Source organism: Hordeum vulgare, chromosome 7H (genome assembly GCF_904849725.1).
Source record: "Hordeum vulgare subsp. vulgare chromosome 7H, MorexV3_pseudomolecules_assembly, whole genome shotgun sequence".
Classification (NCBI taxonomy): domain Eukaryota; kingdom Viridiplantae; phylum Streptophyta; class Magnoliopsida; order Poales; family Poaceae; genus Hordeum; species Hordeum vulgare.
The window spans coordinates 389987162-389999367 of record NC_058524.1 but is presented as its reverse complement, the minus strand read 5'-3'; the positions used below and the strand labels follow the sequence as shown (position 1 = coordinate 389999367).

The window sequence follows — 12206 nt, the reverse complement described above, 5'->3', positions numbered from 1 at the left end:
AACACATGTACTTATTGGAGCGAGGGCTCCGACGAACCTCAGAGGTGCTTAACGGTGCATCATGTTAAACCACGACAGCTACAAGTCTTGATGGCCAAGGAAACCAACCGCAACCGGTATATATATAGATTAGATTGTTTAAATGTCTTATCTCTGTAACAACTCTATCTCTATCTCTCCTTTTGATATTCCTTGTTAAAAAAGATTGTATGCTATCTGGTGAGTCGCGCCCCAGCTCTATATAAACATGAAACCGTCTATCACAAAAGATACAACGTTCAAGACAATTTCACATGGTAACCAGAGCCTAACTCTTCCATATCGCATCTAGCCTCCCACCAAGAAAAGCTTCCGCTCGCCATGGCTACCTCCGCTAGCGCAACCCACTCTGGCCTCAAAGGTCAAGTCACTGAAAGGCTTACCCGCACCAACTACATACTATGGCGGACGCAAATCACGCCCCAGCTCACAGGTGCGGGCTTCTTCGGCTACATCGACGGCAGCATGCCGGAGCCGATGAAGAACATCACCCAAAAGGAAAAAGACGGGAAGGAGCAGTCCACACCGAACCCCCTTCATCCGATCTGGGTTCGAGAGGATCAGCAGGTACTTGGCTATCTCCTGAATAATCTCTCGAAGGAGGTACTGGTGCAGGTGACCTCGATCGCCCATGCACACGACCTCTGGACGGTGCTGGCGAACATGTTTTCATCCCAGTCGTTGTCTCGCGTCAACAACATCCGCGTGGCTTTGGACAACGCACAGAAGGGGACGCAGTCCGTGGCAAGCTACTTTGCACACATGCACTCGCCGGCGGATGAACTTGCGGCTGCAGGCATGCCGCTTGGAGATGACGAGCTGATCTCCTACATCATCGCTGGTCTCGACCTCGAGTACGAGCCGCTCACCTCTGCGCTCGACACTAGAACTTCTCCAGTCTCCCTCGGTGATCTATTTTCTCAAATGAGCAACTTCGACCAAAGGGTAGCTCTCTTTCAAGGGAACAACTCTGGCAGCGGCTTCAAGTCCTCTACAAACGCGGCTATGCATGGCCGCGGTGGTGGCTCACGCCATCGAGGACCGTCGTGCAACAAGGCCAAGAACACCGGCGACTCCAGCAATAACACCACCAACTCTCGCAGCAACAGCAGCGGCGGCGGACGGCCCTCCTACAACAACAACAAGGGACGCCGCAACAACTCCAACTCCTGCAACCGCTCGCACCCCGACGCCATCAAATGTTAGATCTGCGGCAAGCTTGGCCACTCAGCCAAAGACTGCTAGTACAGGTTTGACGACGATGGTGACTCATCCCAAGATGAGAAGGTGGCTGGTGTTGCAGAAGGCTCCTATGGAGTGGACAAAAACTGGTATGTGGATAGTGGTGCCACAAACCACATCACTGGTGAACTCGAGAAGGTGACTGTGAGGGAGAAGTACCATGGCCAAGACCACATCCACACCGCAAACGGAGAAGGTATGAAGATCCGTCATGTTGGTCACTCAATTATCAAAACCCCTTATAGAAAAATCCATCTTAGAAAAATCTTGCATGTTCCTAGTGCATAAAAAAATCTCCTCCCTCTTCACAAAATGGGTCGGCAGAACGTAAGCACCACCACATTGTAGAAGTTGGTCTAGCTCTACTTGCTGGTGCCTCCATGCCCTTCAAATTCTGGTATGAGGCCTTCCTTGCTACGGTTCATATTATAAATATGCTCCCAAGCCGTGTCATAAATAATGAAACACCCACAGAGAGACTCCTCCACATCAAACCCGATTACACATCTCTGCGTGTCTTTGGATGTGCATGTTGGCCTAATCTTCGACCATACAACAAACGTAAGCTCATGTTTAGATCTAAACAATGTGTCTTCATTGGATATAGTGCCCAACATAAAGGTGTCAAATGCCTAGATGTGTCTACCAGGCGGGTTTATATCTCCCGAGATGTCATCTTTGATGAGACCAAGTTTCCCTTCGCTGATCTTCATCCGAACGCCGGTACCCTACTCCACAAAGAAATTTTGCTTCTACATTTGTCTCTTGATACGTCTCCATCGTATCTACTTTTCCAAACTCTTTTGCCCTTGTTTTGGACTCTAATTTGCATGATCTGAATGGAACTAACCCGGACTGACGCTGTTTTCAGCAGAATTGCCATGGTGTTGTTTTTGTGCAGGGATGAAAGTTCTCGGAACGTCCTGAAAATTCACTGAGAATATTTCTGGAAAATATGAAAAATACCTGTGCAAAGATCCACCGGAGGTGACGGGCCAGTGGGCCACAAGCCGTGTCGCCGCAGCCTCCCCCCTGGCCGCGGCAACCAAGCTCGTGGGGCCCACGTGGCTCTGCCGCCCCCAACTCCGGCGCTATTTATTCCCTTTCGTCCCGAAAAAAATAAAGAGAGAAGATTTCATCGTGTTTGCGACACAGAGGCGCTGCCACATCCTGTTCTTCATCTCGAGGGCAAATCTGGAGTCCGTTTTGGGCTCCGGATCAAGTCGATCGTCGCCATCATCATCATCAACCTTCTTCCCTCTCCAATTCCATGAAACTCTTCATCGTTCGTGAGTAATCTATTCATAGGCTCGCTGGGCGGTGAAGAGTAGGATGAGATCTATCATGTAATCGAGTTAGTTTTGACGGGGATTGATCCCTAGTATCCACTATGTTCTGAGATTGATGTTGCTACTACTTTGCCATGCTTAATGCTTGTCACTAGGGCCCGAGTGCCATGATTTCAGTTCTGAAATTATTATGTTGTCACCAATATATGTGTGTTTTAGATCCGATCTTGCAAGTTGTAGTTACCTACTATGTGTTATGATCCGGCAACCCTGGAGTGACAATAACCGGAACCACTCCCGGTGATGACCATAGTTTTAGGATTCATGTGTTCACCAAGTGCTAATCTGTTGTTCCGGTTCTTTATTAAAAGGAGAACCTTAATATCCCGTAGTATCCATTTGGACCCCGCTGCCACGGGAGGGATGGACAATATATGTCATGCAAGTTCTTTTCCCTAAGCACGTATGACTACACACAGAAAGCGTGCCTACATCACATTGACGAACGAGAGCTAGCCACATATCTCTCCGTGTTATAACGGTTGCATGATGAATGTCATTCGACAAATCACCGACCCATTGCCTACAAGTTTGTCCCACTGCAGTTGTTACTTGTCTTGCTACTGCTGTTACTCGCTACTGCTGCTACTTGCTATTGCAGTCACTATTGCTGTTCCTTGCCACTGCTATTACTCGTTACACTGCTGCTACCTGCTACAATACTTTTTCTGGCACCGTTGCCGGGAAAGAATATTTCCCGTCCACGGGCAACTTACTGGCGCCATTGATACAACAGTTAGGAATAGTCTACCGTCAATAGATCATTTCTGGCATCGTTGTTATCATACTACTTTGCTACTGATACTTTGCTTGCAGATACTAATCTTTCAGGTGTGGTTGAGCTGACACCTCAACTGCTAATACTTGAGAATATTCTTTCACTTCCCATCGTGCGAACCAACAAATTTGGGTTGAATACTCTACCCTCGAAAACTGCCGCGATGCCACGCGCTGGTGGGCTATTGCAAGACAATTGCTAATTGTTGAGCAACTGGAAGCAACTCTTTTCTCGCTTCGTTGCCATGGAGGCATCAAGTCAGGAATAGTTGCACGTCAACAGCATTTTTCTGGCGCCGTTGCCGGGGAAGGATAGCTATATTCTCTAAGTCACTTGGGATTCATATCTGCTGATCACTATGAAGAATCTGAAAGACCCTAGAACCAAAGTCTTGCCCTCAACTACGAGGGGAGGTAAGGAACTGCCATCTAGCTCTGCACTTGATTCACCTTCAGTTATGAGTAAGTTTGCGACACCACCTCCTGCTAGAAATCTTGATATGTCGTCTGTGCTTGATGATGCTTATGATGCTACTATGCTTGATGATACTATGCATGATACTGCTAGAGATGCTATGGTTGATACTGCTAGAGATGTTATGCCTGATACTGCTAGAGATACTATGCCTGATACTGCTACAGATGCTATGCCTGATACTGCTAGAAATGCTATGCCTGATACTGCTAGAGATGCTATGCTTGATACTGCTTTGTCTGATGATGCTAGAGATGCTATTTTGCCTGATGATGCTATGCTTGATACTGCTAGAGATACTACTTTTCCTGATATGCCACTAGGGGTATTTCTTAATGCTCATATTGCTAGAGTTACTGCCAATGCTCGTGATGCTTCTGAAACTGCCGATACTATTGAGATAGAACCTGCTTTTGCTCCTGCTAGATCTAGCTCTCCTAGATATGAATTGCCTGATATACCTGAGGGTTATGTTATGGAGGGAGAGATAGCTGAGGATTTTCTTGCATGTAAGGATGCCTATGACGCTGAGAAATTACTTCTCAAGTGGAAGGAAAAATCTCTGAAAGCTAGGACGAAATACGACCCGAAGTTTGCCACTTCACCTATCTTTATCACCGATGAAGATTATGAATTCTCTGTCGACCCTGAGATAATCTCTCTAGTCGAATCTGATCCTTTCCACGGTTGTGAGTCTGAGACGGTCGTAGCCCATCTTACCAAACTACACGATATAGCCACCCTTTTCACTAGTGAGGAGAAGATCCGCTACTACTATATCCTTAAGTTGTCTCCTTTCTCTCTAAAGGATGACGCTAAAGCCTGGTTCACTTCTCTTGCTCCTGGATGTGTGAGTAGTCCCTAGGATATGGTCTATTACTTCTGTGAGAAATATTTCCCTGCCCATAAGAAGCAAGCTGCCTTGCAGGGAATATACAACTTTGCTCAACTCAAAGAAGAGAGTCTCCCACAAGCTTGGGGGAGGCTCATCCAGCTACAGAATGCTTTTCCTGATCACCCTCTTAAGAAGAACGAGATACTTGATATCTTCTATAACGGACTTACCGATGCTTCTAGAGACCACCTAGATAGTTGTGCCGGTTGTGTTTTTAGGGAATGAACTGTAGAACAAGCTGAGATTCTACTGAATAACATCTTGATCAACAATAATGCTTGGATTATTCCCGAACCACCTCCTAAGCCAACTCCTAAGAAAAGAGGTATTCTATTCCTCAGTCCCGAAGATATGCAAGAAGCGAAGAAATCTATGCGAGAGAAAGGCATTAAATCTAAAGATGTCAAAAATCTACCACCTATCGAAGAGATCCATGTTCTCGATAACCCGATATAGGTAGTAGAAGTAAATTCTCTGCGTAGGTTTGATGAGAGTGATATTCCTTTTTACAAACCTGCTAGCTTATGGTTTGATGAATTTCATAACTACTTTGCCAAACAACAGAGTTTTTCAATGAATATGTTAGCAGACAATTGGAACAAAGTACTCGTATGCTTAGTCATTTAAGTGCTTGTGTAGACAGAAATGTCAATGATCTGAAGCTTCTGAGTAAACATGCCTCTATGATTACTACTCAGGTAGAACAAGTACTTAAAGCTCAGAATGACTTGCTTAATGAATTAAATGACAACTCTGTCAGAGTCATTACTAGAGGAGGCAAAATGACTCGGGAACCTTTGTATCCTGAAGGCCATCCTAAGAGAATTGATCAAGATTCTCAAGGAATTAGCACTGATGCACCTAGTCATCCTAAGAAGAAGAAGAAGGATGATAGAAATCTACATGTCAGTTCACCAAATACCGTCACACCTGAAGAACCAAATGATATTTCTGCGTCTGATGCAGAAACACAATCTCGTGATGAACATGAACCTGGTGACAATATGGACAGCGATGTTCATAATAATGCTCAATCTAGCAATTATAAGGATGTGGAGATTGAACCTACGGTTAATCCTGATAACCCACAACCTAAGAGATACGATAAGAATGACTTCACTGCTAGGAAGCATGGTAAAGAAAGGGAGCCATGGGTTCAGAAACATATGCCCATTCCTCCTAAGCCATCCAAGAAAAAGGACGATGAGGATTTTGAGCGATTTATTGAAATGATAAGATCCATCTTTCTGCAGATGCGGTTAATTCATATGCTTAAAATGTCTCCATATGCCAAGTACATGAAAGATATCGTGACTAATAAACGGAAGATACCAGATCTTGAGATCTCCACCATGCTTGCCAATTACACTTTCAAAGGTGGAACTCCTAAGAAACTTGGTGATCCCAGAGTGCCCACTGTACCTTGCTCCATTAAAGGAAACTACGTAAGAACTGCCTTATGTGACCTTGGAGCCGGTGTTAGTGTTATGCCTCTCTCTCTTTATCGTAGACTTGAACTGGATAAGTTGACACCCACTGAAATTTCTCTGTAAATGGCCGACAAATCAACTGTTTTCCCGGTCGGCATTTGTGAGGATGTGCCTATTGTGGTTGCTAACACCACTATCTTAACAGACTTTGTTATCTTGGATATTCCCGAGGATGATGCCATGGCTGTCATCCTCAGAAGACCCTTTTTAAACACTGCAGGGGTTGTTATAGATTGCAACAAAGGCAATGTCACTTTCCATGTCAACGGTAATGAGCATACAGTGCACTTTCCGAAGAAACGATATAAAGTACATTGCATCAATGATATCGAAAAAACTTCATCGATTCTTATTGGGAGCTTTGAATGCCCTATTCCTCGTGTCAAGATGAAGTATGATTTGCTTGTTGGGGAGATTCATATCCCCATTTAGGTGACTTAGTGCCTATTCGACAATTCTCCGTTTCCTTTTGTGATTCAGAAAAGTTTTTTCATGAGGATTTGATCAACCCCATTGACGGATTTCTTTCGATGACCATGAAATGGATGAATCAAACAGTCACATACCTCTCTTTTAAGCTTTCACTTTCTGTTGCTTAGAAGAAAAATGATAGATTTAGTTTAGTTTTCCCTGTTTCCTGTTTTAGCGTCCCGGAGAAAAGTACCCCGAAAATAAAAGTTCTCCGATGGTCCGGAGAATCTAGTATGATTTTTTCTGGAATATTTGAAAAATACTGGCACTAAGAGCTGGCATGGGGGCCACACCAGTGGGCCACAAGCCCTGTCACCGCGGCCTCCCCCCTGGCCGCGGCAACCAAGCTTGTGGGTCCCACAAGGACCCCCTCCACTCATTCCAGCTCCCATCCTCTTCTTCTACCTCTAGAAAAAATTGTTTCGCAGCTCAAACCCGTGTTCTTGCTCATTTGGCTGTGATTTTCGATCTCCTTGCTCAAAGCACCATTCTCCGAACCATTTTGGGGAAATTACTCCTTGGTAAGTGACTCCTCCATTGGTCCAATTAGTTTTTTGTCTAGCGCTTTATCCTTCGCGTATTCTTGCTACCTTGGTGACCCTGTTCTTGAGCTTGAAATGTTGATTTTAGCTGGTCCCAAGTAGTTTTAGCGCGTGATACGGTCTCTAGGCACTAGTAGGAGTAGTTCCTACAAGGTGTGGTTGGTCTTTATTCACTTTTCTCTTGAACTTCAAAAATTTTAGCAAAAAGAAATTATGTTCAGGAGGAAGTTTCATGGTGGTTCCTGAAGTAAGAAGGGTGCCCGTCTTTCTATTCGGGGGCCCGATCCTTATCAACTAAGGGACGCACTGGTACAACCATGTGAATGGCCTTCCGATGAGTTCATGATCGAAGCAGGCTTCAAGGATGAGTTTAATACACTTGTCCGCAATGCCGGGTTAGAAGAATTCCTCTTAGATAAATGTGAACAGTATGATTTGCTCACTGCCTCTTACGTGCGTAGATTTAAATTTTCAGTTGGCCGTGACTCATCCGTACTGTTTGATCTGTATGATAAATCCTACGCCATGGATTTGGAGGATTTCAATAGGATTTGCAAGATACCCGATGGGGGTAATCTTAAAGATCATGCTAAGTCTTCGGTTAGAGATTTTGTCTCTAGTATAACTGTTGGAGAAACTAGAGACATCACGCAAACTACCATAGGAAGCATTCATTTCCCTGCCTTGCACTACTTTGCCCTCTTCATAGGTAGATGCATTAACGACAAGGTTGAACATTGTCACCTATGCGCATCCGACCTTAGTATCCTTGAGCGCAGTGACGGGTGACAAAAGCTTCAACATGGGAGCTATTACAGCCAGGAGGCTGAATAAGAATGCTATTGATGGGGACTTCTTTGGCGGGATCTATGCCACTCGCATAGAAAATTTTCTTGGAGTACCCATCCGCGTAGGAGATCCCCCGTCCATACAGCTTTCCTTGACCGCGTCGCTATGACACGCTACCAGTTCCTTGAGAGGCATGATGAATCCCTCCTATACCGATTGATATTTAACCGTCAGCGTGTTTTCCATATTACCCTTCCTGCTCCTGCTTTCTTTGACTTTCAGGTAAAACGGAGATACTACATAACCATAGGAGAGGGAGAGGAGTATGAGAGGGAGGCGCCGGCTACTCATCTCTGTGAGGCAGCTATTCAGGCAGTGGCTGCAGTGCTCCCTTATAACCCTGATTATGATTTTGGGTTTCGCCAGGACCGTCCTTGGGAGTAAACCAAGCTAGGCCAAAAGCCTAAGCTTGGGGGAGTACATGTTTGCACCAACTTTACATTCATGCTTATGCTTTCACTTTGTTAGTCGGTGTTTACACTTTGCCACTGTATTATCGATGCTAGTTTATTTTCGTTTTCTTGTTTTCTTGTTTTCTATCCTTTTGAGAAAACCCAAAAAGATTTTTCTTTCTTCTTTTGCTTGTTGGGAGCTTTCCCGTGTAAATAGTTTTCTTTTTGTTTGGGTCAAGGTAGAAGATATTGGTTACAATGTTTAGTGGCTCTTGCATGCATACATGTTTAGCTTTCAAAGAGCCATATTACTTTGTCTTCTCCTTTGTGTTTGCCTGTAGATTCCAGCTTTAGTCCAATGCACGAGCACTCTTATTATTGTTCACATCGTTCGATCGTGCAAATGAAAGGCAATAATGATGATATATGATGAAGTGACTGAGACTGGAAAAGTTGGTATGAACTCTATCTTTTTTTTTGTAAATATGACTAGCTTGTCTATCCAGATTCAGCTTTGCTGAGAGAGAACCATGTTTGCAATGACAACTTAGAGGTCATAGTTTCTGATGCCATAGTTAATTAGCTAGGAGCTTATAATGGTTTGTCTTGAATGCCAACATAGATTTTGAGATGACCATGATGTAGTATGATAGGATGGTATTCTCCTTTGAATGATTCAAGTGGCTTGACTTGGCGCATGTTCATGCATGTAGTTGAAACAAAATCAACATAGCCTCTATGTTGTTCGTGTTCATGGTGATTTATATCCTGTTCATGCTTGCACTCCATGTTACTCAAACTCATTGCATCTTGATGACTGTTGTCGCTCTCTAGTTGGTCGCTTCCCAGTCTTTTGCTAGCCTTCACTTGTACTAAGCGAAATACTACTTGTGCATCCACTTCCATAAACCCAAGAGTTTTTCCATGAGAGTCCACCATACCTACCTATTTGCGGTATCTACCAGCCGTTCCAAGTAAATTTGCATGTGCCATTCTCTAAACCTTCAAGAAATAATCTGTTTTGCATGCCCGAACCGCTCATGTGCTGACAGGGGGCTATTGGAATCTTCCATGTTAGGCGTGTTATCCTCGACATGTGTTTATTCACTGTCATTCACGAGAAAGGGGCCGGTAATTGGAATGCCCAGTTCCATGCTTAAATCGAAAACATAACTATAAAACAAAACTCCCCCCGCATTGATGTTAGTATGGACGGTACCCGAGGATTCATCTAGCCGTGGAGTGTGATTGATTGGTGGTGGGGGAGTTAAAACTTTACTTTTTTGTTTGGGAACCGCCTATAGCATGAGTAGCATGGAAGATATTGAGAACTCTTGGTCATTGCGTTGACAATGAAAGCATGTCACCCAAAATTATTATCTATGTTTTCAAAGCTTGAGCTCTCGCACCTCTGCAAATCAATGCTTCCCTCTGCGAAGGGCCTATCTATTTATGTTCATGTTGAGCCATCCTCTTCTTATATAAGCACCAATTAGAGAGCACCTCTGTCATTTTTATGCTTTGCTTTTGATTGATATTGAGTGTGACTATGACTGGATCTTCGTTGCTATGAATTAAAATGTTTAGTCAGCCCTTGATCTTTGAAAGTGCTCTGCATTTATGTTTTGCCGTCACAGAAAGAGCTAGCGAGATACCACCTATTCATATTGCTTCATGCTTGTTTTGATTGAATTGTTGGTACCTGAAACTCATTATTATTTGCTCGCTAGCTGATTATGCCATTGATATTAGTTTACCGTGAGACCTTTGTGTCACTTGCTTATGTGGTTAACTTGTGATCTTGCTGAAATTCTGGTTATGAGTTAGACATAGTTGCAACAACAAGATCAAACAGAGTTTGTCAAAGTTTTTCTTTCTCTTTCAGTTTGTAAACTGAGTTGCTTGAGGACAAGCAAGGTTTTAAGCTTGGGGGAGTTGATACGTCTCCATCGTATCTACTTTTCCAAACTCTTTTGCCCTTGTTTTGGACTGTAATTTGCATGATTTGAATGGAACTAACCCGAACTGACGCTGTTTTCAGCAGAATTGCCATGGTGTTGTTTTTGTGCAGAAATGAAAGTTCTCGGAACGTCCTGAAAATTTATGGAGAATATTTCTGGGAAATATGAAAAATACCTGCGCAAAGATCCACCGGAGGGGACGGGCCAGTGGGCCACAAGCCCTGTCGCCGCGGCCTCCCCCCTGGCCACGGCAACCAAGCTTGTGGGGCCCACGTGGCTCTGCCGCCCCCAACTCCAGCGCTATTTATTCCCATTCGTCCCGAAAAAATAAAGAGAGAAGATTTCATCGTGTTTGCGACATGGAGGCGCCGCCACGTCCTGTTCTTCATCTCGAGGGCAGATCTGGAGTCCGTTTTGGGCTCCGGATCAAGGATATCGTTGCCATCGTCATCATCAACCTTCTTCCCTCTCCAATTTCATGAAGCTCTTCATCATTCGTGAGTAATCTATTCGTAGGATCACTGGGCAATGATAAGTAGGATGAGATCTATCATGTAATCGAGTTAGTTTTGACGGGGATTGATCCCTAGTATCCACTATGTTCTGAGATTGATGTTGCTACTACTTTGCCATGCTTAATGCTTGTCACTAGGGCCCGAGTGCCATGATTTCAGATGTGAAATTATTATGTTGTCACCAATATATGTGTGTTTTAGATCCGATCTTGCAAGTTGTAGTTACCTAATATGTGTTATGATCCGGCAACCCCGGAGTGACAATAAGCGGAACCACTCCCGGTGATGACCATAGTTTGTGGAGTTCATGTCTTCACCAAGTGGTAATGCGTTGTTCCGGTTCTTTATTAAAAGCAGAACCTTAATATCCCGTAGTATCCATTTGGACCCCGCTGCCATGGGAGGGATGGACAATAGATGTCATGCAAGTTCTTTTCCCTAAGCACGTATGACTACACACGGAATGCATGCCTACATCACATTGACGAACGGGAGCTAGCCACATATCTCTCCGTGTTATAACTGTTGCATGATGAATTCCATTCGACAAATCACCGACCCATTGCCTACGAGTTTGTCCCACTGCTGTTGTTACTTGTCTTGCTACTGTTGTTACTCGCTACTGCTGCTACTTGCTACTGCAGTCACTATTGCTGTTCCTTGCCACTGTTGTTACTCGTTACACTGCTGCTACCTGCTACAATACTTTTTCTGGCACCGTTGCCGGGAAAGAATATTTCCCGTCCACGGGCAACTTACTGGCGCCATTGATACAACAGTTAGGAATAGTCTGCCGTCAATAGATCGTTTCTGGCACCGTTGTTATCATACTACTTTGCTACTGATACTTTGCTTGCAGATACTAATCTTTCAGGTGTGGTTGAGCTGACGCCTCAACTACTAATACTTGAGAATATTCTTTCACTTCCCATCGTGTGAACCAATAAATTTGAGTTGAATAATCTACCCTCGAAAACTGCCGCGATCCCACGCGCTCGTGGGCTATTGCAAGACAATTGCTAATTGTTGAGCAACTTGATGTAGCTCTTTTGTGGCTCCGTTTTCGTGGAGGCATCAAGTCAGGAATAGTTGCACATCAACATCTCTCACCGGGTCTGATTCAAGAGGAGATGATAATTGTGCTGATTCATAACCATGTGCATGAGCTCTATGGTGATGCAGCAGGAGAAATTGCAGGTGAAGAAATCA

The 12206-nt window shown here is 44.3% G+C and overlaps 1 non-coding gene across 1 annotated transcript; it reads left to right on the top strand.

Moving 5' to 3' along the window:
* The first annotated feature begins 840 nt into the window (after window positions 1-840).
* Window positions 841-979, top strand: LOC123414435. Its single transcript, XR_006614403.1, has one exon. It is a non-coding gene; the product is annotated as a small nucleolar RNA Z247 (small nucleolar RNA).
* Window positions 980-12206: the final 11227 nt, after the last annotated feature.